Genomic DNA, 26,039 nt, shown 5'->3' with positions numbered 1-26,039 from the left:
CCAGTGTTTATGCCGGTTCCTCGCTGCCAGGTCCCTGGGCAAGCCTGGGCTGGTGGCGCTGATTTCAAACCAGACATGGGCACCCGGCCAAGCGCCACCGCGGTGGGAGCGGGCGCCGGGGCAGCCGCAGCGCTGCCTGCACCTGGCTCCCCTCTCCTGCCCCCTGCAGCCAGGGAGCCCATCACCCAGATCCCGAGGCCCCCCAGCCCACCCCCACCCCGCAGCCACAGCGCCAGGAGCACCCCGATCCCTCGGCCCTGCCCGCTCTCCTGCAAGGAAGTGTGCACCCCGGTTCCGGGCAGCTCAGTCCGCACCCTGCACATCCACCCCGGCGGCCAGACGGCGGCCACAAGCCCTTCCCGCAGGGCGCCCTGCTCCGGACCCCAGCCACTCGGTCCACTGCGACCGCCGGCCCTGCGTCCCCCAGCGCCACCCCGCCATCGCCACCCGCCCGACACAGGGCCGGCCACCTGAGGCCACCGTGGCCAGGGTGAGCCCGGCGGCCCCCGGACAGATGCCCCGGTGCCTCCCGGTCTTTGCCCACCCCTCCTGGGCCACGACCTGGACGCTCTGCGACTCCCTGCCCACCACCAAGCCCAGAAACTTCTCTTACCAGAGCACATGACCAGCCTTCCACTCACGTCAGCTCCCAACACAACTTGAAGTAACTCTCCCACAAAAAAAAAAAAGAAAGAAAGAAAGAAAAAGAAAAAGAAGTAAAATGTGCCAGCAAGTGGGTCAGTGGAGTCCACACACACAGACTGTTCTGTTGGCTTCCAGAAGACACCCGGTGTCCAACATCAAAGCCATCCTTCCTGCGGGACCGACGCGGAAAGCGGCCGCTCGCCTTCCCGCGAGACTACGGCGCCCGGCCGAGGAGGCCCCGCGGCCAGGCCCGGCCCCACGCGCCCCCTCCCCCGGCCCGCTGCCCCCCACCCGGCCGCAGCCCCAGGCCCACCAGGCACGAGCCCCGGCCGCCGACCCCGCAGCGGGGCCAGAGCTTGGTGCCGGGCCTCCGCGGTCCCTCCTCGCCTCCTGCCACTCCGGGCCTATAAACACAGAGAATTACATAAGTCCACTCCTCTTGTTCGGAAGCCAAAAGTACTCGCTTTTTCTCCCAGCCTTGGCAGTAAGTAATAATTCCTCATCGCCATGGTAACCCTGGCGGGCTTCCAGCCGACACTCAGGAGCTGAAACGCTGGGAGGCCTTTTTATAGCTTTGTAGAAAAACCTCTTCACTATTCCCTCCTCGCGGGCGAAAGCGAGCTCCCGGCCCGAATTCTCCTACTTCAACGGGCTTCCTCCCGGCCGGACCCGTCCTCCCGGGAGCCGGACCTGCCCGCCTCCTCCCCGGAGGGCCTGGCCGGGAACCAGAGCCGGGCCGGGTCCCTCCTTGGCCTCCAGGCCTCCAGAGTGACATGGCGGAGGAGCAGGCTCTGCCTCAAAAATATTTCTGCCCTACTTGTAATCGCAGGAAAAGCAAACATGACCCCCTCGCATTGGTATTCTGAACGAGGGTCATCTCGGTGACAGGCCCAGAGGGTGAACAAAGCCAACCCCCCACACACACACACACGCATGCACACGCACACACACACGCACACGGGCCAAAATGGATGCTCTGGTGGTCAGCCAGGGGTCTGAACCTTGGCCGCAACCGGCTGTATGACTCAGAAACAAGTCTGAGCTCCTCTGGGTGTCAACTTCCCATCTGTAGCAGGGGCAGGCTGGGCTCTGCTTCCCACAGTACTCCCTGCGGTGGCCACCAAGGGAAGCGGCTGGATCCCCTGGGGGGTCTCCAGATTCACGCCCCCGCCCCCTAGCAACCAGAACTCGAGGCCCCAGGACATTTGCCCAAGATGGCATCCCCAGGGACGACTAGGGGAGGGAAGGGGGTTCCCCGGGGATGTGGGGCAGGACGCTGTAGGCAGGAAGCACAGCCAAGGTCTGGAGGCGGGACCACGTCCAGCGTGTTGCAGAAGCAGAGAGGAGGCTGGAGTAGATACAGTGAGGCAGAGAGAGATGAGGTCAGGGGGTAACAGGAGCAGAGGGGGAAGTAGGTCAACAAGACACTGGGCAGGTCACTTAACTCCGCAGACTGGAAAGGCTCCCAAGGGCAATCATGACGATGACCCTGGAGGGAGCATACAAGGTGCCCAGCACTGCATAGGGCACTTCACCTGTGAGCTCATCTGTCCTTGCCACAGCCTGACAAAAGGCCAGTGCACTTCTGAACCCCAAAACACAGAGAAGGGAATGGGCCCAAAGAGGTTAAGCAGGCTGCCCAAGGTCATACAGCTGGAAAGTGGCTGGGCTTGGGTTTGAAAAGGGCAAGCCTGGCCCGCACTCATCCTGCCACGTGGTACAGTCCATAAGGAGCTACAGAGGGTCTGGGGCAGATCAGATTTACAAGAGACGAAGGCCTATGGCCACTGGCCTAGCGAGGGGGTCAGCGTGGCTGCCAGGAGACCAGTAAAGAGGCCCTACAGGGGCCATATGGTGTTGACTTTTGTCAACTCACCCTCCTGCCTTTCCCAAGGCAACTCCCTTAGAGTGTTAGGGGAGGGCTGCTAGGACCTGCCCTGAAAGCCACGATGGGGACCTCACTCCTCCACAGCCTCGAAGATGGGGAAGCTGAGCCACAGAGAGAGATAGGCAATACAAAGCCACTTTTTTACTCCCCAGATCTGGCGGCTGTCTCCTGCCTGTTGGCTCTCATTGTAACCGTCAGATCACAAAACCCAGGAACGGGTGAAACCAGCCCCACCAAAACACAGCCAGGAAGCAGAGCCTGAAGCAGCAGCAGCAGCAGCAGGACTCACAGGTTCCTTTTGTTCTTTTCTGTTTGTTTTGGACACAGGCTTGGACCCAAACCTTCACAGAAGCTGGCCCGGGAACCAGGAGGAACGCATCCACACCCCCACCAGAGCTATTTATGCTTGTGGCAGGTTCAACGCTGGGCCGTGTCATTCCACGGTCACTTCTTCGTCTTGTGCCCGAGATGCTGGGCCATGGACAATTTGTTGAGTGACTTCATGAACATGGCAAATCATCACCAACCAGAAACGGTGACATGCAGGTCCCTCTAGACAAAAGAACCTGAGCTTACGTTCAGAGTAAGTTAGCAAGAGGTCCACTGCCTGGCAAAGGAACACCTCATTCTCCCAAGCCTCTGACAGAGACTGTCCCCCAGGAACCTGTCTGCGAGACAAAGCTTTGCACACCGGGAAAGATCAGTGAAGAATTTAACAAGACACGCTTTGGTGGAAGCCATGGAGGCATAGTTGGAGAGGCAAAGGGGTCCCCGAGAGGAGGCAGGAAGGACTCTCTGCAGGCATTGCTCTGCTTGGCTGTGAAATGGGGGCATGCTGCCTGCTGCCTCTCTCAGGGTCAACAGAAACCATACCTGCTGCGGGGCTCAGGGAACCACAGGATCTGGCCCCAGTGGAAGGGACCCCCCCATACACTTCCTCCCTCCCCACAGAAGCAGAATTGGAGCTGAGGGAAGAGAAAGAAAGAGCAAGAGAAAGGGGTGCCTGGGGGGCTCGGCTGATTGGGCATCTGCCTTCAGCTCAGGTCATGATCTCAGAGTCCTGGGATGGAGCCCCACATCAGGCTCCTTGCTCAGCAGGGAGCCTGCCTCTCCCTCTGTCTGCTGCTCCCCCTGCTTGTGCGCGCGCTCTCTCTCTCTCTCTCTCTCTAATAAATATAAAAAAAGAAAGAAAGAAAGAAAGAAAGAAAGAAAGAAAGAAAGAAAGAAAGAAAGAAAAAGAAAGAAAGAAAGAAAGAAAGAGAAAGAAAGAAAGAGAAAGAAAGAAAGAAAGAAAGAAAGAAAGAAAGAAAGAGAAAGAAAGAAAGAAGAAAGAAAGAAAGAAAGAAAAGAGAAAGAAAGAAAGAAAGAAAGAAAGAAAGAAAGAAAGAAAGAAAGAAAGAAAGAAAGAACAAGAGCTAGAGACATGAGCCTGTTCCCACATTCCTTCTCCTATCCCGCAACCCAGCACTCAGAGCCCGCACAATGGGACAGGAGGACGCAGTCATAAAAAGGAAGGAAGCCGTGACACCTGCCACAACGTGAGGGAGTCTCAAAAACATGACACTCCATGCATGAGGTCATACACAAAAGGTCACATATTGTGTGATGCCACTGATATAAAATTTCCAGAACAGGCAGGTCCACAGACACGAGAAAGCAGGTGGTCTCCAGGGGCCGCGGGTAGGAGAAATGCAGGAATGGCTGAAAATGGCTTCTGGGTCTCCTCTAGAAGGTGATGAAAATATTTTAGAACTAGAGGAAGGTATTGGTTGTGTTCAACATCACTTGGGAATTAAAAAAAAAAAAACAATGAATTGTTTGCTTTAAAATGGTTAATTTTACATGATGTGAGTTTTACCTCTGTTCAATAAGCTAAGAGCCTCTGACCCCAGTCTGCCACCCAACAAACACATACAGAGGCCCTACTGTCCACCAAGGTGACTGGGCAGACAGAGGAGTTGAAGACAAAGACCCCTGCCCTCGTGAAGCCAACACGGGAAGAGGTCAGGAGTCAACAGCAGATGAAGATGTGATGTAATTCACGTAACAAATGGTTTCTGAAGTGGTGGCCATTCAGCAGCAGCCTGGCTGGAGAAGACAGACAGATGCGGAAACTTCTCAGCAAACAGGGTGCCAGGCAGAGGAAACAGCTAGAGCAAAGGCCCTGCAGCCAGGAGGCCACCGTGGCTGGGATGGCCGGTGAGGGTCCCAGGGTGCAGACGTACAAGGCCTAGGAGGCCACACACAGGCCTTTAAAATTCACAAAACTGCATCGGTGTCCGAGGGCAGCTGAAACAAACTACAACAAACCTGGGGGCGGGGGGATAGCTCAAAGCAAGAGCTATTTATTCTCTCACAGCTCTGGAGGCCAGGAGCCCAAAATCCAGGCTCTGGGGAGGATCCTGCCTCACCTCATCCAGCTTATGGTGGCCCCGGGCGGTCCTCTGCTCGTTGTCTCTGCTCCCATCTTCAAAGGGCCTTCTCTGTGTATCTTCTCTTTTAAGGACTTCTGTCGTCAGACTTTGGGCCCATCGTAATCTAGGATGATCTCATCTCAAGACGCTCGACTTGATCGCATCTGCAAAGACCCTCTGTCCAAACAAGGTCACATTTACAGGACCCAAGCAGACACAACTCAACCCACTACGTGATCAAGACTGGATTCCGCAGCATCAGATGCTTTGCTCAGCAACGTGCTGGGCCTCCCCTCTCCCTTCTGCACTGAGTCCAGGGAACCAGGCCGGAAGGTGCAGGGACAGGCCCATGGGCCTCTCAAGGAATCCCCCCCAGGGACTCCACAGCCGGCCCTCTTGAGGCTGAAGCCAGCTAAAAGCAGACAGTGAGGAACCCAGACCACCTTCCCTGAGAGAGGGGGTCCCTGAGACCCCCCTTCCCTGAGCCACTCGCCAAAAGGCTTGCACAAAATGGACCTCCTTGAAAGGGAGGCCAAAACGGGCCACAGCCTTGGCCCCAGAACGGAGGAGACTTTGCCAGACCAAGATGCACCCTTCCTTCTCCACCATTTCATCCACCTACAGAAGCCGTGTCCCATAGGGCTCTTTTCCTGTGTGCTGTTTTTGTTTTACAAAGGGGCCACCCCCACCCAGAGCAGCTGTGAGCTGCAGTGGGCAGGGCTAACTGCTCACTCATGTCCAAGTGCAATGCCATCCCGCAGCAAAGGGCACAGAGCAACTGGCGGATGGCTGCCTGTTCTGGGGCCCCGGGAGCCCACGCCCCAGCAGCAGAGGAAGGAGGAGGTGTCAGGGAATGCTCCTGGCCTCTGCCAGCTGGACCTCAGGACCCAAACCAGGAAGGACAGATAATACCAGCCCAGGGGAACACACACACTCCCAACACACCAGGCACTGGGGAAACAGGCTTCCATGTGCTCCTTTATGCCTTAGGGCAATACTAAGGAGCACAGCCGACCCATTCTACAGATGGGGAAACCCAGGAACAGGGGTGAAGCGACTTGCCCAGGTCTGGAAGCTAGAAGTGGCAAGGGTTAGAACACAGGGAATGTAGTACCCAAGCTTATGTCACTAACCCCGAGGATTTACGGCCCTCAGACTCTCAAACTCCACTGGAGGGCTCTAGCAGGGACTACTAGGGCCTTGGGCCCCAACTTTTAGAAATGGGATCTCCAGAGGCGTTAAATGTGACTTCCCAAGCCCTGGGACTTTCTGTTACACTCCATGGGATACCCTGCCCCCAGATCATGAAGGGCAAAATACTTTGAGATGAAAGTCATCATTAAAAACAGAGGCCACAAAATGATGACAGCCAGCTGCAGCCAACAGGGAAGCTCTTTCTGGCACACACAGTGTTTTTTAAAAATTAAGACATTGCTCATAAAATCCAGATTTCTAGCTGAAGAAGAAAATCAGAATATCCAGCATGCCAGTTAGCCACAATCCCCACCCCTCCCTTTTGCCTCATTCCCTTCTTTGATCGCATCTGGTTTGGGCCAACCCCTCCCCCCACCCCAGCCACCTCCCATAGCTGTTGAAAATAGCTGAACAAGTACTGAAGGTCTCACTCAGCAAGGATAACAAACAAGAGAAAGGAATGGCACTCTTGGGGCTTCAGATGACTCCTTCCCCTGGCTGGCTATACTGGTAGCATAAACCTACCTATAAACAAGGCCCACACAGAAGGAAGCAGAGCTGAGACAGAGTCAGCTTCCCCAAGGCACAGTTTGAGCCACTGGATCCAGCCATGCCCGAACTTGTCGTACCCTGAACCTTGCCCTTGTGAGCACCTATTAATTCCTCCTTGTGGCCCAAACCAGCCTAAGTGTGACTCTACCACGACTCAGGAGTCCTAACCAATCACCTTTGGGTCTTCCCTCAATTGACACACTTGTCCAAGAAGGCCTGTCCTGACCACAGACAAATTCAGACCTTATTATACCCCAGTGATAGCCTGAACTCCACAGCATGACCCTTACCACCATCCGTATCACCTGTTTTACTAACACTCTCCCTCTGGACACTGAACTCCTCAAAGGCATGGACAATGCCTGCTTTTTCCATCATTTTGATCCCAGTGGCCTACCAATGTCCAGAACATTCCATGTGCCCAATAAATGTAAATTAATCAATGAACAAAAGAACAAACGGGAGAAGCAAAAGCCTTTAAACTTGGTTTCTGCCTTACATGTGAAAGAATCCAACCTCCGAGGTCTATAGAACAGCCTCAGATCCAGAGAAGCATTCCTGCTGCCCCTAGCTCCATTCCAGCCATGTAGGCCTCCTCGACATTCTTGAAACATTATGGCCTCAGGGCCTTTGCACAAACTATTCCCACACCTAGGACACTCATTCCTCTTCTTTTCATATGCCTGCTTCCTTCTCGTTGTCTAGGTCCCAGTTCCAATGCCACCTCCATCGAGACCACTCTTGATTCCTTGACCTAAAATGAGCCTCCCCACAAAACCAGCGTTGTCACCCACCCTGCATTATCCCACAGCCAGCATATCCCCATTTTGGAACACCACATTTGTTTTGTGCACTGCCGATCTCCCTTTCAGCCCATGGGATCCACAAGGCGGGGCCCCGGCATCTTGTTTGCTGTGTATACATACCCCGCCCCACCCCAGAAGGCCACTGGGACACCAGCCTGGCTGCAGGGAGGCAGAAAACAGACCCCTCAAATCCTGACCAGTCCCGCCCAGGCCAGAACAGCTGACGCATGCCTGAGAGCCCTACGTGGCATATGGAGCCTGGCCCATGGGTGGTGCAGCCCTGCCAAGAGATCTAGGCTCTAGGCTCAGGGGTAGCTACAGGTGACGCCTGCACAATCCCCACAATTAACAGCAGGTGCACAGAGTCACTCTGCCTGGGTTCAAATCCCAACTCTGCCAGCGGTATGACCTTGGGCAAGTCACTTAACCTCTCTGCGCCCCCAGCTTCCCCACGTATAAAACAGAGCACCTACCTCACAGGGCTGCCATATGAATGAACGTATACGACACACTCAGATCACAGCATGGCATAGAATAAATGGCCAGAAATCATTAGAAATTAAGTTAATGTCAGTGATGGTGGCAATGGTAAACCCTCGCATAGCACTAAGGCAAGCAAATGGTCAGGAAATGTTAGCTTTGGTAATAAACACAGTATTTGCTCTATGCTAGGTCTCGTTTGGAGTGTTTTACTCACACTGATTCCTCCAAGCTAAGTTCATTATTGCTCAACATGCCTGCTCCAGCCCTTCCAGGCAGCCTCTCTAGATTGCTCCATCCCCCAGAGCACCATGAAGATATACAACTCTTCATGTGAGTCTGTCCTCAATTCCTCTGTGTCCCAGGTTGCAGCAAGAGGGCAGGGAGAGAGCCCAAACCCCAGAACCTGAAGTCAGCACAGGGGAATGCATGCCCCAGGCCAGCCCAAACCACAGCCTCTGCCAAAAACACAGGCCCCATCTGGCTGCATGAGCACTCCCCAGAAACCAAAGGGTGTTCCCTCCCTGCAGTCTGCAGGACAACTCCCCCAGAGAGGCCCAGGCATACCAAGGGCTCAGAATTCAGATGTCCCAAGACAGAGGGCAAACAGCGTGAAAGAAAAGATGTCAAGCCTGGCTGGCGGTCCGGGGTCTGCATGGACTGCATGTGATAACAACACCGCCCCCAGCCACCCCCACATCCCCAGAATGAAATGGGCACCGCTGGTCTCCTCTTCCCATCAGACAGACGGCTAACTGGACTCACCATGGCCACCCAGCATAGCAGGGACCCCCTTCACTTCTCAGGCAAGAGAGGCAGCCCCTCCACAGCAGGTACTGAGGTGGTCTCCATTCCCCAAGCCAGGGGGGAAGGGCTGGTTAGAATGCAAGCCCAGCGCCACCCACTATGACCTCACTCAGGTCCTGCCACCTCCTGGAGCCTGGTTCCATCATCTGGAAAATGGGTCTAATGATCATCAACACAGAGCCCCTGGCAGGGTGAGGAGTGTCCACAGTGCCAGCAAGTCAAAGCCACCAAAAGGGAAAGACAAGATCTAGAAAGAAGGTCATTTTAATTCAGCAATGGGCTTGCTTTGTCTTTAAATGAAAAACAAACATTTTTATTTTATGGTTCAGAATGGTTTCTGTTTGATTTATGGCAATCGTGGAAAGCATGACATAATCTTTTTAGCATTTAAAGCCTCGCGAGGCCTTGAGCCACCCTAAATTAGCATCTATCTCCCTCAAAGGGATGTGCTGAGGAAACAACAGTAAATGCATAAAGCGCCCAGCACAGAGACAGCAGAAGTCCCACTCAGGATGACCCAGACATTGAGGCAGGAGAATGGGAAGGACGTGGGCCCCAACATAGACAGCCTGGGTTTGAATCTCACTGGCTGTGTGACCTCAGGCAGGTCACTTAACCTCTCTGTTTCTCGGGTTCCTCATCTATAAAATGGGGATGATAACAATCTCTGCTTTACAGAGGGTTTTGGAAGATTAAATTATAACATGTAAAGTGCAACAGGATTACTATTACAAACTGTGTTATTATTACTGTCATTTACAGCAATTACAAAACTTGCATAGGTTTTTAAACCTGACTGCAAGATGAAGACAAGTCTGCCTGGATCCCTGGCACCAGGGGGGGCCCATCACCAGGCTCAATGGGAGCCCTGCAAGGCAGTGCCTCCCTCCTCCCTCCAGCTGGGGCAGGGATTACTGTCAGATGGAAAGAGACGCGTGTTGGAGCCAAAGATTAAAAACAAGTACAATTATCGGGCAGGCATCCATCCATAATTATGAATTTGATGTAATTAGGCACCCCACTAACTTCATTACTTATTTATTTACGGGATTGCTTATTTAATTTACGGGCCTCCTTCCCCGAAAAGTCATCTTAGCTAACACCCCTCAGGTGAGGGAGGAGGAGGAGAAGGCTCCCCTCTTTGTCCTCATCCCCATTCCTGGGCTCTCGTATGTCATGCTCCTGCCTTGCCCCAAAAATAACTCCCGGAATGCCTGCGTGACTTTGCCCAAGACAACGGGATCACGCAAGGCCTGCCGTTCACGCTCAGCAGTGCCAGCAGACAGTGCCTGACCCGGAAGGCAAGGTACCTCTACCACACCCTCGCTCAGCAGCAGAGGAAACCCTTGGGGAAGAGGGGTGGTTCTTGTCCCGCCTAGCCATCAATTCCTGGCTCGACCCTCTGGACCAGCAAAGGCCTTAGTGCAACACATGGGCCTGGTACGCCCCAGCTCCAAGGGGGAAAAAGAGCACTCAACTCTCGCAGAACACTTCAGATAAGTCACCTAACTGCTCAGAGCCCTCAGTTTACTCATCTGTAAAATGGGAGTGTAGAGAGCAACTCCCACAGCTAGCTAACCCTAAACACCCAACTGCTGCCACCCAGCATAGCCCTGGGTCTCTACCAATGCAGTAAGGGAAGAAAAAGCAGTTGAAGGCATAAAGACTTGCTAGCTTTATTCCCAAGAGTCCCAAACTGGAAACAACCTCTATGCCCATAACTCATGAAGGGATAAATGAGCTGCAGCACATTCACATGTGGGCTATTATTACTCAGCAATAAAAAAGGACTTACTGGTACGTCCCAAGACACAGATGAATCTCAGAAACATGCAGAAAGAAGCAAAACACACTAAAAAATGCATTCTTTATCATTTTATTCTGAAAAATCTAGAAGATTCTAGAGCTTCTGCGGTGGCAGATCAGTGGGTGCTTCTGGTGGGGGGAATGGGGATTCTGTTGGGGTAGATGGAAACACTCCATATCTTGATTGTTGTGGTTGTTATGTGAGTGTTTTCAGTCGTCTGGACTTAACAGAAGTGAAGCCTTAAAATGGGTGTGTCTTATACTCCAGGTTAATCATGTCTCAATAAGGCTGATTTTTGTTAACCACAACAGAGAAAGACACATGTATAAATCAACACCACTAACCCCACTTAGGTGCCCCCAGCGCTCCTTCCCCACTTCCCAGTCAGGTCTGCTGTTTCCCTCACTGTACATCCAAGTTGCCCTCATGGCCCTGAATTATGAGCCCTGAACAAGGAAGGTCACGGTTGCATCCCAGATTTATCCCTTCCTTGCTGGGTCATTTAGGGCAAATCACTTTGCCTCTTGCCTGTCAGGCTCCCCCTCTACAAAAGCAGCATTATAAATAGCACTCTCCTCAGAGAGTTATTGTAGAATAAAATGAACCGAGGTGAAAAGCACCAGCTGCAGGCTGTGGCATACAGCAGGGGCCTCATTATTGCTGCTGCAAAATGATGAATGAGCAAGCGCCAGGCCCAGTGTGGACAGGACCGGCCAGGGTTCTTGCCCCCACCCCACAACACACACAAGACCCACAACCAGCTAAGACGCCAGGTCTGGGTAGTGACCCCCACCACTGAAGGCTCCTGGCTGCCAGGGTTGCAGCATTTAACTGATGCCCAGTGTCCAGAACAGGACAAGGCTCCTCGACTCCACCCAAGAGAGCAGACACAAAAGAAGGGGGGCCCTGTGGGAAGGGGCTGGCCCTGAGGGCGGCACAGTACCCAAGAGGTCATTTGGGGACAGGAGCTGGCCAGCAGAGAGGATGTCCCGGGGGAGGAGGGCATGTCGGTGGCCTGGCCATCACATGCACATTAACTGGGGTAGGACAAGGGTCACCCCAGAGCCCCCCATTTAGAAAAGAAAAAAGATAATAATAAAAGGATGACAGGGACTGGGTGGGGGGGTAGCTTCCTCACCAGCTCACACGCGACTGCCCGCCAAGGGCGGCCCCTGCTCCCTGCTACCGTGTGAGTGATGGAGCGGGCAGGCGGCGCCTGGGAGCCATGGCAGGAGGGGGCGTCCCCGGGGCCCGATTAGAGGGCCAGCCACAGGCAGACACGCTCAACTGTCAGCCTCGTCCTCCCAGCCCGCCATCAGAGGCACCATTAATTGCTGTCATTTGAGGGTGGCCTGTGGGGAAAAGGAGGGGGGTTGTGGGAAGGGGAGGAAAGAAGGAGGGGGTTATGGAGGGAGGAAGGGGAGGGAGAGATGGAGAGGAATGGAGTGAAGGGGGTGGGGAAGAGGGGGAAGGAAGGAAAGGAGGAAGGACAGCTAGCCCAAGGCAGAGAACCCCCAGACATCACTTCCTCCACCCAGTGGAGGGACAGGGACCCCGGCCAGCCAGGGACAAAGCTAGTGGACCCACCGCCCAAGTGGGACCAACAGGAGTTCCAAGAGGTGTGATCCTGCACGGCTGAGCCCCCTCCAACCTTCCGCCCAGCCTCCCAACATACACACCTGGACACTTGTCTGCCTGCAGGTTGCTGGGTCCAGATCTTCCTCCCCAGGGTACCCAGAAAGCCTGGCTACCCCAGTCCCTCATCTGCTTTCAGCCTCCACCCATACCCCCCCCCCCCACCCAATCTCTACACCACCATGAGCTACCTGGCAAGCCCCACCCACTCACTGCACCAGGGATCCTACAGCTCCTCCACCTAGGATGCCGAAAGGCCCCCTCCCCCGGCCACCAGGGTCAACCCCTACACCTGGCTCAGGGGCACGCAAACCAAATGCCACCTCCTCCAGTGACATGCACCAGCACAAAGATTCCAGAGCCGGACTCCCCAAGTTCAAACCCTCCCTCTGCGGCTTTCATGCTTGGGGACCTCCCAACACCTTGCTTGAGCCTTGATTTCCTCACCTATAGAACAGGACAACAACGGTCCCCATTTCATGGGGTGGCTCTCAGGATTAAATGAGATAATCCCATGAGGTGCTTAGAAGGGGGGGTCTCAGGCGACGTGAGAGCCGCGATGTTTGCTGCAGCTGTTATATTACCATCTCGGACACAGGTCCTCCTTGGCCTCCACCCATCTCGTGGGCTACCTCTTATTTCAGAAATGCCCACTCCCCCACCCCCCAGCTCTGACCCCCCTAGACCACCCCAGGTGAGGGTCTCAGAAAGGCCCCCAAGCTGCCAACACGGAGTTGTGGGGCAAGGGTCCACACGGCATCCCTGTCTCCATTTGTCGCTCTGCCTCCATGCCCTTCCGTGGCCCCCTCCCAGCTATCCCTGCCTGTCCCCAGACAGGCCAAGTCTCTAGGCCGAGGAGCCACTTGGATCCTGCGGGGGGGGCTCCTGGGACCCCCTCTGCCCCCTCCCCCATCTGTCTGCCTCCCTCCCTCCTCAGGCATGATGGATCGCCCCAGAGGAGGAAGCTAAGTGCTTGCAGACAAAAAGCCCTTTTATCGTCCTCGGGTGGGCTACGGCATGACAAGCAGATAACTCAGCCATAGGAGGAAGGTTCCCCATTAGGCCAGTAAGGCAGATTGATGGAGGCCCAGGAGGCAGAGGAGGAGGAGGAAGGGGACCTCCCCTGCCCCTTAGCCCCCGGGGGCAAGGCTGTCTCCCTTCAACCTCAGAAGCACCCAAACCTGGCTAGACTCATCACCTTTGGGGGATACCTCCAGTGATGCCCACATCTCTCCACCTCCATGATGAGACTCACTGCTTGGGGCCCAGGGGAGGGCCTGGCTCAGGAAACAGGCAACCTACAAGCCTGTTTATCCCTCTAGCCTCCCAGGGGGTGGGCGGCAAGGGAGAGACCCCTGCCCCAAGAAGACCCCCCCACTTCACAAGTCTCCTGCAAACCAAGAACCCCATTCCACACAGCCTCAGAGCCCTTCCATGAGATGTTCCCTCTGCCCGGGACACCCTTCCTCCAGAGACCTGCATGCTCCCTTCCTCCCCTCCTGCAGGTCTCTGCTCCAATGCCACCTTCTCAAGTAGGACTACCCTGTCTACCAGCCATTAGAAACTGCAACCCCCAGCCACACACGCCCTTCCAAAAAACCCCTTTCCTGCTGGCTCTTCACACCTGCGGCCCCCCCCCCCACCACAGGACACACTGTGTGTATGTAACGTGCTTACTACCTGCTCATCCAGGGAGGACGGAGTGCTCATCCACCCAACACACAGCTCCATCTCCACCACCTGAAACAGCACCTGGCACACAGTAGCTGCTTTAGAAATAATCACTCTCGTGAGTGAACGTCTTCTGAAGAGGAGGAAAACCTCTCAACAGCAGCCAGGCCTGAGCCAGAACGTGCTGAGCCCTGTTATGGGGCCAGCAATCCCCTCAACAGCCCTGTAGGACACCCATCTGGCAAATGAGAAAACTGAGGCTTGGGAGTGGATTCATGCCCAGGTCTGTGGGAGGCCTACCCACTGCAGAACCACCAGGGAAGCCAGGACATCAGCTTCAGGCTGGGTGTCAGTCAGGGACAAGGGCTGGAACACCCTCTGCTTGCTTCTCAGCCTCAGTTTACCCCTATGCAGAATGGGGATGCACAGGCAACCCTGGCTATTCCTCCCAGGTCCCCACCTGCACCCAGTATGGCTTTGATGGGGGGAGAGGGGGCAAAGGTGAGAGGTGCTTTGAAACCCAGAGAAGCACAAAGTGCTTGATCTCAGCCCTGCCATGGAAGCTGCTGGTCAGGCTGGGGCTCTGCCAGTGGCTCAGCCCCCCTCAAACCCTCCTTGGGGCCAGGCCAGGCTGACATCCCCTCTTCACTCCCAGAGGAACAGCTCTGTCAGTAAGAGGTAAAGAACGACCCAGGGAGCAGTGAACAAGCACTTACTACCTGCTAAGCACCACATGCTCACAGAAATGCACGCCCCACCACGCTGACTTGTACTCAGTGTCACGGAACCATGGAGCCAGGAAGGGGCCTAGCTGCCACTTATGAGGCCACCCTCACTGACCACCCCTTCCTCCAGGGCATGGGCTGGGGCTGGGTGCTCACCTTGTGACCCAGGACCCCCTCCCCACAGCCCCTCTGGGAGGCATCCTCCACTAGTTCTCCAAATCTTTCAACTCTTAGGCAGGAGAATAGAGCATCCTTGGCTTGCCCACCAGGGTCTCCCAGGACATGGCCTTGGTGTTGCCAGGCCTGGGTCAGTAGTCTGTCCTCCCCCAGCCAAGCCCCATGACTCCAGGGATGGGGATCAGGCATGGGGAGAGGGGGCCGTGGATGTAGCTCCCTCCACTACAGGTCTCCCAGCTGCTTAAAAAAAAATTACAAAAACACAGAAATCTTAGCAACAATCCACTCATCATTAGTCCTGTGGGGTTGTGGGAGAAGAGATTTGGGTATATCCCCACTTCATAGGTAGGAAAACTGAGGCACAGGGTGACAGAGAGCCATGGCTAGGGTCACAGAGATAATAAGTGGCCAAGAGAGATTGGCACGCAGACAGCCAGACTCCAGAGTCCCTGCCCAGGAGCACCATGCCTCTCCTAGTTAAAAATCAATGTGATATAAACGACACTGTGTGCCAGCCAGACCAATGTCCGAATTCCTGGCTCCAAGCTTTTGTCCACCACGCGTGACCCACTCCTGGACTGCCTTCCCTCCCCGCTGAGGTTTCCAAACCCCGCCAGTGCCCGTATGACCCCTACCCCACCCCCCTGGTGGAGAGCCCCAGCCATCCAATGTACCAGGTGGAGATGCGGGCAGTGGGCACAGGCCTACCCATTATGGGCCTTACTCTGCTTGCTGCCAAATGAGCATGTTGGAAGAATATGCCAGGTTCCCTGGGAGGGTCGACAAAGGGTTCAAGCCCCAGCTCTTAGCTTCTAGCTGAGATATGGGACAGGTGACCCATCTGTGCCTCGTTTCCTGGTTTGTAAAATGCGGAAAGCAGCCCGTTTGGGAGCATTACTGTGAGACCCACAAAATGGGCGACACCTGGAAAGCACTAGCCGCGGTACAAGCTTCTGGAGCACCCACACCATGCCAGGCTCTGTCCTGTATCAGCTCATTTAACCATCACTGCCATGCTATGAGGTGGTACGGATGGCGCCCCTACTTGACAGGTGGAGAAATGGAGGCCTAGAGAGATGAAGTGACCTGCCCTGGGTGCCCAGCATCAAAGTGGCAGTGCTGGGGCTTGGAACACTGGTATGGCGGCCACGTTGGCACACGGATGTCTAGCCCGAGGACGTCCTCCAATACCTGCCACCCCAACACCAGGGCCTTTCCACAGGCCCGTCCATTCCCAAGCCTGCAGCGACCCTCAGAGCACAACAGCAATGTGCCCATGAACCCCAGAGACAGAGAAAACCCACCATCCCACATCTACACTATCAGGAACTGCCCCTTCTCTCAGGCATCATAACCCGTCCCCAGGGGACCCCAAGTGCCCCAACCATTCCCCACCCTGGGCAACTACGGTGCCAGATCCCACCCCACAAGGTCACACTGGGCCGCCAACCACATCCACCAGGAGGAATCTCTGCTTCCCCAGAAATTCCTGATCCCACCCACGAGAAGGTCCCAGCCACATGAGTCTGCTGGAGGCAATGAGTGGGGACAGCTGTGAACCTACCAGAATCAGCCTCCAAGCAACTCCGAGTCCTCAAAGAGCCCGGGAGACCTGCAGGAGAAAATACGAGTCTTGTTAGTAAAAAGTCAGCAGCCTCCACACATGAGCTATGTATGGCACAGCCACATCAACATGTGGGCAGCAACAGTGCGGCCCACCGGTCTGTGCCTGGTACGCCGCACGTGGGAGGCCACGCACTTCCCTGCCACCACCCTGTGAGGCAGGCAGTGCTACCAGAGGTGACAGACAGGGACACAGAGCCTCAGAGAATCAAAGTCTCGTGGCCCCCAGTCCCACTGCCAGGAAGTCACAGAGCTGGGATTCCAAACCGGGCTGTGTGGTTACAACGAGGAGGGCCACCGAGGAGCTAGGAGCCCAGATCACAGTGTCACTGTGAACTACGTGCCCCACAAACTTCTCAAGAGGACCCTAGGCACCAGTGAGGGATACCTGAAAGAGCACACCTGCTATTCTCACTCATGAATTTCCACATCACCATTCAAAGTCAGAAACAGTCCAATGAAAACCAGTGTCCAGAATATATAAAGGAATACCACAAAGAAACAAGAAAGAGCCAGTCAACCCAAGAGAAAAGCAGACAAAAGACTTGAGAGCACTTCACAAAAGTTGATATACAAATGGCCCGTGAGCACATGAAAAACTGTTGGAGGTCACTAGCCATCAGGAAAGTTTAAGTTAAAACCCCCAGGGTCCGCTAACTACACACTGACCGGGATGGTTAAGATGAAAGCCAGACAGACACCAAGTGTCTGGTGATCAGGGACCCAGCAATCCTACCCCTGGGCAGTTACATGGGAGAAATGAAACCACCACGCCTCATAAAGACTCTGCGCAAACGTCTGTTAGGGCTTTATTCGTAATCCCCCCAAATCTGCAAACAATCCAGCTGTCCACCAACAGGCGTACCCCAGAACACTGCTCCTCCCCGGTAACATGCAACAACGTACGGGTGCACACAACCAGATGGAAGGAACTCAGGCTAACGTGCCGAGCAGACGCCAGGCTCAAAGGGCTGCACGCGGCTGCACACACCATCGTTCAACCTACACGATTCCGGGAAAGGCAAAACCCAACTTTCACACGTACAGAGGCCCACAGAGGTGGTCACGCCAGACAGAATAAAGGAGAGTCCCACAAAAAGCTAGGATGCTGGGCAGCTCCAGTGGCCCAGCGGTTTAGCGCTGCCTTCAGCCCAGGGTGTGATCCTAGAGACCCAGGATCAAGTCCCACGTCGGGTTCCCTACATGGAGCCTGCTTCTCCCTTGGCCTGTGTCTGCCTCTCTCCCTCTCTCTCTCTCTCTCTCTCTCTCATGCTCTGTGTCTCTCATGAATAAATAAGTAAAATTTAAAAAAAAAAAAAGCTAGGATGCTGGTCACCACTGGGGCAAAAGCAGGGGGGCTATGTGGTGTCTGCTTGATAATTATTCATTAACCTGCACCCATGTTTTTGTGTTACCGTGTTAGCTTTCACACGGGAATAAAAAATTGTAAAGAAATAGTACGCAGGCAGAGCACTGGGCAGAGAGTCCAGAAACCTGGCTCTAGTCCAACTAACAGATGTGACCTTTTAGCAAGCCCCCCAGCACTCTCTGAATTCAATCTTCCCAACCAGAAAACAGGCCCGCTCCCCACAATGTCTCCACAGCCCGCTCATGCGCGAACACCTCAACATCCAGGTTCCTGGGAAGGCTGCTCAAGTCCCTGGCCTCAGAGTGGATGCAAAGTGCTCGCAGAGCCAGAGCATACCGCAAGCATTCTTTTGCCGCCAGGCTCTACCATTACCCCTACCCGGGGGCTGGCTGCCCGTCTGCCCTGGCAGCCCCTTCAGATCCCAAAAAAAGCCCTAAAAGGAGCAGCTGAAGGTGGCTCAAGGGAGACACACCCCCTTTCTTTCCACCCCCATGTTTTTTTGTTAAGTTTTTTTCATTACGATGCCCCTAAGCTTGGCACTTGGTCCTGCCATCTGCAGCAGCCCCAGAGACAGGCCCCCGCAGGACAGCTGGAACAGGGAGTGCCCAGGCATGACTCCATAGTCCAGAACTGGGCTCCCAAAAGCCCCGTAAAGGGCCAGGCAGGGTCAGGCCCAGCGGGCGCTCTCCCCAGACCATAGCTCAGGGCTCAGACCCCATCTTCTTTGCATATACCTTCCCCCAACTGCAGCCAGTTCTTCCTGCAACCCCCAGGCCCGAGTACCTGGCAGCATGGGGTGAGGACCAGCCCGGCCCACCCCAGGGTCACATGGCCCACCGGGAGATCGGGCATCTCCCAGCAATGACTGAGCCACACACAAGTCCAGAGCGCGGTTCCCAACTAAAGAATTCCCCGGTCTTTCCAGGCGAGGACATGAGGACTGGGGGACAGGTGGGAGCAGAGACAGGGGACAAAGCTCGGAGTTGGGGAGGAACCCCCGGGGCTGCAGCTGGAGCCACAGCTGGAGCAGATGGAGCATGTGAGCTCAGGGAGATAGGGAAGGTGATAAAGAGCCCCACAGACACCAGCTCTGTTCCCGGATCAGTGGGACCCCTGTGAGGGTTTGCTTGCCCAGAAGGCACAAGCTCCCGCTAGGATCTGGAGCGTGCATTCCAGCTGTGCAGCGCAGAATGGGTGGGGGCAGTGGGTAGAAGCCGATGGCCAAGAGGAAGCTCTTGCACCGGCCTAGGTGGGTCACCAGGGGAGGCGGGAGAAGTGCATGGGATGGAGCACCCTGCAAGCAGAATCCACAGGGCAGGCAGGGAGGGAGCTCGGCTTGTCAGCTTGGCCATGGTCAGAGAGCCCTGGTCAGCTCTAGACAGGGTAGGAAGAAGAGAAATACAGCCACCTAGGCCCTGTCTGTGTTCCAACTGCTTCTCACGAGGCACCTCGTGGAACCCTCATGACCACCGGGACCTGTTTTCCAGCCCAGGCAGCTGAGGCTCAGAGAGTCGAGGCAATTCGCCCAAGGTCACACAGCCAGAAAGTGAAGGAGCTGGGATTCGAACCCAGGTACACGCTCTTTGGGTGATGGGAGCCAGAACACAAGGCAGGGCAGCAGGGGAGGCACTTGCTGGAGCTCCCCCAGTATGGCCGTGGCTCACACCTCTCTGCACGGAGCTGTACCCCCAGGACCTCCCTCTGCCCAGGGTCCTCTGTGAGAGGAGGCAACACTGACCCCTGTGCCCCACGGGCCAGGGAGCAGCTGCCACAGCCCAACCAGGTTCCACATCCCTCACCCACCATCTCCGTCATGCTGGCACTCACACTCACACACTTGTTCACACCCGTGCACACCCTCAGCCACTCCACCACTGGCCTGTGCCTCTTCCCTTCACACGCTCTCCCTGGTCCATGCTCATGGGCACCTCACGCTCATGCACTCGGTGCAGGCTCCACTCACTGAGCACGTGGGGGGACCAGGCACCCTTCCTCCTTTGCTCCCCAGGGGCAGTCCTGGCCTGGCTCGGCCACAAATGCTTAATTCTAGCCCCCTCCTGTCCTCCTCTTCTCCCAGGGGCTGACCCAATTTGTTCCCCGGCAAAGCAGATCCGAGGAGGGCTCCTTCTCCTAAGCCCACAGCCACTCTAGCTCAAGTATTTCATTGGCCCCCAGGGCCCATGGGCTGAGACTCAGCTCCCCAGCCCCAACACAAGCTCCCTCAGGCCTCTGCCAAATGCACCCTCATCCTCCTCCTCTGCCCTCCCAGGACAAGCACAAGCATCACCTTTTCCTCCTCCAGGAAGCCGGCCCAACGTGTCCATTCGTCCCACTCAAAGACAGGCAGTCACCAGTCCAAGGCCACAGAGCCAGGAGGACAGAGCTCGCCAGAATTCAAACCTCAGGGCAGCTGCTCTGCTTCGACCAGGACACCATCACCCTTCAGTCAGTCCACAGGCTTGACAAAGCCCCTGAGCAAGGATGCAGTCATGAATGCAACAGCTGGGGGCTCTGGGTGGTCACGGCACAGCATGCAGGCAGGGCCCCCAGGAGGCACATTTTTGAGGTATAAGGAAAGAGAGCAGGTGTTGATGGGGCACCCCCTGGTCTTGCCTGCAGACAACAGGCAAGGTGGGGCCGGAGGTAGCCCAGGTTCCAGTCCCCGCTCAAGCCACTTCTGCAATGGGGCACCCGAGTCACCTCATCTCCCCGTGCCTCTAGCTCCCCATCTGTAACCTGAGGCGTGGCAACAGGGGCCCCCACTCCCCATAAGGTACAGTGCCCCGTGAAGGAGCCAGTACAGAACAGCACCCAGCATGGCACAGGTGCTCGACAAACCTACTGCCACAACAAGCACTTTCAACATGTCATCCTCCTGGGGACCTGAGCCACACTCCAAGAAGCTGCTCTCCAGGAAGAAATTTGGCTCGGGAGGGTCACCTGTCCCAAGGGGCTCAGCGAGAGGCTTAAAGAACAAGGGCTAGAGCTGGGAGCTTTCTTGACTCTCCAAGGGGGGAGACTCTCCAAGGACCCCAGCAAATTCCTCCCTAATATGCTCATTTCACAGTGAGGCAGACTGACAGCAAGTGACCGCTCCAGAGAACTCCCTCACATCCCTCAAAGCCCAGCTCTGTCACGCTCTCTCCCCTTCTCCCCACCCCCCGCCACCCCCACAAGTAAGTCTTTCTGGATGGTCCAGGCATGTTCTAGCCTCAATGCCACCTCACCCAAAGGCTCTGTCTGGCCACCCCCTGCAGACCTGAGTCCCCCAGGAAAGGACCAGACTCATCCCTCACGCTGGCTACAAGTGTCTACCTGAGGCCAGATGCAGAGTAGGACCAGCATGGTGAGACTCAGAATAGAAGAGGTGGGGTACAGGGGAGGGCCAATGCACAGCAAAGCCAACACCATGCGGTGCAGCTGACAGCAGGGCTGAGAGAGGGCCTGGCCCAACCAGCTCACAACACACCCAACACAATACCCGGCATGCAGTGGGTGCATCATGGGGCCAGGCACACAGTGGGGCCCCGGACCTGCCTGCTGTCTTCCACCAATCTCCTCCCCCGACAGATAAGCCCCCACCACCACCACACACCTCCCACACCCCCCAGAATCCCACCCGTGTGTACCAGCCCAATGTCCCCCTTCCTCAAGGCAGCCCTCACTCCTACACACTCAGCCACATCCAGTCTGGCAGCAGCCACAAAACCAACAACTAATAACAATAGTGGTCCTAACTGACTACTCAGTGGCAGCCCCAGGCTGAGCCTTTCCTTACTAAACTCCAACAAGCCTTCAAACAGGTTCTCTACCATTCCCACTTTACGGATGAGAAAACTGAGACCCAGGGAGGTTGGGCCAGAGAGTGAAGTCAGGATGGGAGCCCTGGTAGTCTTAACCCCCACTTGGGGGCTGAGTGTCAGGAATGTCACAGTCAGGGAGCAACCTCTGCCTGCGTTAGGTCAGACCCCGGGCCAGGCAGCGCTGATCCAGCCCAATCTTTCCTGCAGCCTCTCTCTGGAACTGTTACCGCCCCTCTTCGGGACAGAGTGAGGCTCCAAGAAGGGATCTCAGGGCCAACTGCCCATATCGTCAGGGGTCCCTGCTGAGGGCGGGTGCCCTCACTGCACTCCACTGTCAGTGCAGAGGCACAGACTGGGACCTCACAAGGAGCAGGTGCCACGGCACACCCGCAGCACCCCTGCCCCCAGGCATTGCCCCCTGCCCGGGTCCCCCTGCCCAGCTCTGCTGCTCCAGGGCAGGACCTCCAGTACTGGCCCTTGGAGAGGAGCTTCTCTGCCTGTAGCACCCTCTGCCCATGACAAACCCCCTTCAGCAGGCACAGGGCAAGTTCTACAAAATCACCCAAAGCCTGGGGACCACTGTGGTGCCTGCCCCTTCGAGCAAAGCGACATGATACCCATGCAAGCCTCCCAATGGTCCCAATAGCCAGCAGCATTAGCCGAGCCAGACAGCTCTCCAGAAGCCACAAGCTGAACCGAGGAGACCCCAGATCCGGGTACTGGCCCAAAAGAGGCAAGAATGACCTCCAGAAATGGTCCCTGCCAATTGGATTTGGGGACTTCAGGCACCATTTGACCCAGGCACCAGGCTGGAAGCAGGCCAGGGCCCTGAGGCATTTGGGGATGGAAGGAAGCAGAGGAAGACCTGGGGGAGCCTCTAGGGCCACCAGGCATATCTCTTCACATCAGATAAACAGGGGCAAGGGGCGGGCCATCCCCATCACCGTGGTGGCCAGCAGCCCAGACAGCTGGAGCGGGAGGCAGGCTCTGCAGCCCTTCCATTTAGAAGCCACTGGGACATTTTATTTTCCTTCTCAAGTGACAGCTGAGGCATGCCGGCCTGCGCCGGCTCTCCTGGAAGCTGCAGAGAGGCAATCACCGAGAGCTGGCCAGGTCTCTGATTCCCCACTGGACTGCAGCAGCTGGCAGGTGCTGGGGGGCAGGAGGCGGGTGGCACATGCCAGCCAGATGGAGCCCTCTCGGCCCGATCCCCTACCACTTGCCAGGACAGTGGCAGCCACAGCAAGGCCAGGGGCTGTGGACGGAAGTGGACAGGCAAACAATCACACAGTCATCCTCATGGTAACACCCCCTCAGCAGGCACCCACTGCCAGGCTCCGGGCCACCTTCACAGCCCAGCAAGGGGCAAGATCCTGACCTTGTTTCAAAGACAGAGAAACTAAGGCCTAGAGAGGGTCAGCAGCCTGCGAGTTTGCACAGCCTTTGAGGGGTGGGGAGGTTGGAAACTGGGCATATGCTCAGCTGCCCCATCCTCCACCCTCTACAGCCCCAAACATGCTTCTCTGAAGCCTCCTGCCCATCTCCTCACTCAGGGCGTGGGGCCATCTTCAAGGACAGCTACCGCCAGGAAAAATCAGACGCCAGGAAGGAGCTGGGCTATCGGAGGGAAGGGGGCAGGCGGGGCCCAGCTCGAGGCTTCGGCAGCCTGGCTCCCCGCCAAGCACAGGCCAAGGCAGGCCGGTGCTGACCAGGCCGGGAGGACCAGGGGCTTCCCTCCAGGCCCATGGAGGCGCCAGCATGGAGAAGCCATCTGTCCATCCATCTGTCCACCACCGGCAATGACAGCCCACAGAGACCTGGAGCTCCCCTGCCAGGCACACGGCTCTGCCCTTTGTGCTTATTAAATGGCTAATACTTATAACCAAGCTACAGCCCTCCCCATTTTATAGATGGGGGCAATGAGGCAGAGGTCAGAAAACTCGCTCAGGCCTCCCACAGCTGAGATCTGCATCCAGGCATCCATATAACCATACAACATGACCTCTGCTAGATACCCCTGCCCAGAAGCCCCCTGGGGGGCAGGAGACAAGAGAGCAGGCCCTCTGGGAGTGGTGCGCTAGGAATGGAAGGGAATGGAAACTTCTAGAAGCATCTGGATGCCTTTCAGGGACCCCCTCACTGTAAAGATAATTCAGTCTCTGCCTCTCGGAGAGCACAAAGCAAGCACTCCAAGATATTAGCAGCTGGGTTCCCCTCAAAGAGGCCGCCTGCCACCGGATCCTGATGGTCAGCCAGAAGGAAAACACTGCAGAGCCTTTCCTGCCTCCGGCCCAGGCTCCCCGCCCCCAGAGTGGGGTCTGGGCCATTAGTGGCTGCAGGGCGAGGCTGGGGGCTGCCTGGGAGAGCAGGGGTGCCGTGGAGCCATCGATCGCCAGAAGCAATTAATTGTCCAGGTCAAGAGACGGTGAAAGAGATTTGTCACCCGAGGCCCAAGGGATGCTCCAGGGACTCCAGAAACCCAGGGCGGGCAGGATGGTTCCTGCTGACCTGGTTCGGAGAGAGATCAGGGTCCTTGCGCATTTCCTCCATCATCCTTCCCTCCCTCCCTCCTTCCCCCTCCCTCTCCTGGCCTCCCTCTGCATGCTCCCCACTGGCTTGCATGCTGACACCAGCCCAGAGACCTATGCACCAGGAGGGTCCAGACAATCCCTCAGGCAGTGCTCACTGCACAGACAGAACAGGAAAGCCCAGCAAGGGAGCCTGTATCCAGAGCCCCTGAAGCCCAGGACCTGGCCTGACACCTGGATTCAACCCAGGTTCTAGCTGGACAACCCCAAACTCGTGGCTGAACTTCTCTGAAGCTGTTTCCTCCAGTACAAAACAATAATAACCAGAACAGCTAAAGTAAGGTTGGCTGAGGCTCAGACCCCAGCCCAGCCATTCTGAAAAGCCTGAGGAAGTCACCTTGCTTCTGCAAACCTGTTTCCCCATCAATCCCAGCTGCCCATCAATAAAGCAGGGATGAGGGACACCTGGGTGGCTCAGTGGTTGAGCGCCTGCCTTCGGCTCAGGTCGTGATCCCAGGGTCCTGGGATCGAATCCTACATTGGGCTCCCTGCATGGCCTGCTTCTCCCTCTGCCTATGTCTCTGCCTCTCTGTGTGTCTCTCATGAATACATAAAATCTAAGAAAGAAAGAAAAGAATAGAAAAGAAAAGAAAAGAAAAAGAAAAAGAAAGAAAGAAAGAAAAAGAAAAAGAAGAAAAGAAAGAAAAAGAAGAAAAGAAAGAAAAGAAAGAAAAGAAAGAAAGAAAAGAAAGAAAGAAAGAAAGAAAGAAAGAAAGAAAGAAAGAAAGAAAGAAAGAAAGAAAGAAAGAAAGAAAGAAAGAAAGAAAACAAGGATGATGCTGGGTGCTGCTCTGTGGGCCAGCATGAAGCACTGTTCAAGATCAGGTCGGGGGCTCAGGTCAACCAGCCTGCCTCCCCAGAGACCGGAGCTCGGCCTCCAATCTATTCAGACATCAATCAACTCCCCCAGAACCAGATACACCCAGACTCAGCCCCTTGAGCCAGGCAAGGATGAGATGACACAGGGCACAGGCTCCCATCCCAGCCTCTACAGCAGGACCCAATGGGTGGGAGATGGAGGCTTCAGTGGCCACCATTCGTTCACCCACCAGGCTCAGCAGCTGGTCGTCCTGGAGAACAGAGGGGCCTGACACACACACACAGACATGTGCAGCCCCTCACATCCACTAATTGATGTGAGAGCTATCAATAAACACCTCCTTCCATGCCCCCGCTACACAGAAAGGAAAGCCAAGGCCCAGAGAAGCCAGCAAGTGACGGTCTCAAATCTGGTTCCTTCTGATGGCTCACATGAGCAAGAGCTCAGCTCAGCAGGTGTTCAGAAGCCCAGGTCACTGGGGCCAGGGGCAGCACTGAGTCAGAGCAAGAAACTCAGCAGAAACTGAAAACAGCCCAGCGCCCCCCCATGCTCCCCAGAGCAAGCCACACTGAATCACAGCACCCGACCCCGTGTTGGAAAGTTCCTGCTTTTGAAGGGAGGGTGGGGGAGGGGGCGAACAGGGGTGTTCATGGCTGCAGGGCAGGCAGGCAGGGGAGCCCCACCAAAGCACAGACTTCTACCATTTTCCAGGCCACGGGGAGGCCATGGAGCACAGACGTGGGGACCTGAGGATCCAGCCCCGGTTCCTCTGCTTTCTAGCTGTGTGACCCTGGGCATGCTGCTTAACATCTCTGTGCCTGCCCCTTGCCTGTGAAATGGAAACTCTCACTCATGGGGTTGACTCAGTAAGCAAATGTATACGGTGTCTAGCATGGAGTAAAAGCTTAATAAATACTATCTTTTTTCAGTTCCCAGATTGGTTTTTTTATTGAGGCAAAATTCACATAACACAAAATTACCATTATAAAGTGAACAACTTGGTGCACCGATGACATTCACAGTGTTGTGCAACCA

General features: G+C 55.7%; 1 protein-coding gene across 39 annotated transcripts in view; it reads right to left on the bottom strand.

Annotated features, from left to right (window-relative positions):
- NCOR2 (nuclear receptor corepressor 2) overlaps nt 1–26,039 on the bottom strand; it is a 210,645-nt gene that overhangs the window by 164,983 nt on the left and 19,623 nt on the right. For 35 of the 39 annotated variants that reach the window (XM_049101966.1, XM_049101977.1, XM_049101982.1 and 32 more), the window contains exon 2: nt 16,366–16,413. The gene's annotated coding sequence lies outside the window, so the exon portion shown is untranslated. Of the gene's footprint in view, nt 1–613; nt 916–958; nt 1,457–4,944; nt 5,125–16,365; nt 16,414–26,039 lie in introns of those variants that run through there. The other 4 variants (XM_049101959.1, XM_049101978.1, XM_049101960.1 and 1 more) reach the window with 3 other exon arrangements.

The sequence above is a fragment of the Canis lupus genome, chromosome 26, assembly GCF_003254725.2.
Source record: "Canis lupus dingo isolate Sandy chromosome 26, ASM325472v2, whole genome shotgun sequence".
In the NCBI taxonomy this organism is placed as follows: domain Eukaryota; kingdom Metazoa; phylum Chordata; class Mammalia; order Carnivora; family Canidae; genus Canis; species Canis lupus.
This window is presented reverse-complemented; position numbering and strand designations above follow the sequence as displayed.